Consider the following 1,203-nt stretch of genomic DNA (forward strand, 5'->3'; position numbering starts at 1 on the left):
CCATTCTTCTTTGGTCTTTTAAAGTTTTGGTTCAACTCTTACATGCGTACGAGGTGACTGAACGTACATGGGTCAAGGGCATCTGAGTTGTCAAAATGACATCTTCGCTCTTCACACCTTAAAGAGGTCTTGTGCATGTAGACTCTTTCCAATTTGAGGGCAATATTTCAGTCACAGAGGCTACTCATTGATTGTGCTTTACGTAATACAGTTTTGCCACGGGTTTTGGAAGAAAAACAAAAGACAAAAAACCGCGCCAGCATTCATTTCATTTTGTTGGCAACTGTTATATGTTAAACATTTAGGTAAAGTAACATCAATTCTACAGTTGGCCAAGATGTGGTTTTCTCTACATGTGCTAAAAAAAAAAAAAGCCAGATCAAGAGTGCGTTTGCTTCCCATACTGTTTTATCTTTGCCGCTAGTTGAACATGCTTCGGTCTATAAACATCTTCCTATTTTTTGAAAAGAAAAACAGTAAATGCAAGGAAGCCAGCCCCCCAGATGTAGTCTAAAAACTAGAAACGATGCCAGGATTTGAGCTTCTCCAAGGCTCTAGTTTAAGACGCGGTCCTTTCTCCCCTGTTTGTTTCAACGGGAAGGTTAGGCGATTTCGATGTTTTATTGATGGAAAGTGGGAGCCGTGTCCTCCCCCTCCCCACCTCCTCTGCTCAGCAAAACTAAAAAGAGCAAGCAAGCTCCTTCAATCCCTAGCCAGATCTTAGAAGGCTTACATCAAATGGGAAGACGTCATGTCTAAGTGCAAGGAAAGATCCCTGTATCACTACAAGTTTTCCATCACCCCTCACTCTGCTTCGTGTCTGTGGGGGGGGTCTTTAATCCCCATATGGATGGAATCACTTTCCAATGGTTTCCCACCATAAGAAATAGAGAAACATAAAGGGTTTAAAAAGGGGGACTAATGCAGCCAGGGATGAAAAACCCTCCTCTGAGCTGAGGTGCCAGCCTCGCCTCCATCTGGACCCCGGGTCCTTTTCTAGGGGGAAGGGGGCTGTCTCCACGGCTCACAGGCAGCTCCCCTGGGTGCAGCGCACTCTCCTCCCTCCCAAGTACGGCCAACTCCCCCGTGCCCGCGCCGCCCGCAGCATCGGCCACAGGTCGCCCTCCAGCCCCGACAGGATCAGGCCGAGGTCGCCCGGGCGCCCGGAGTGCGGGTGCGGAGGGCGCGGCCGCCGTGCGCCCC

This window comes from Echinops telfairi, unplaced genomic scaffold, assembly GCF_000313985.2.
Source record: "Echinops telfairi isolate 266 unplaced genomic scaffold, ASM31398v2 ScPeMD7_8;HRSCAF=38, whole genome shotgun sequence".
Lineage (NCBI taxonomy): Eukaryota > Metazoa > Chordata > Mammalia > Afrosoricida > Tenrecidae > Echinops > Echinops telfairi.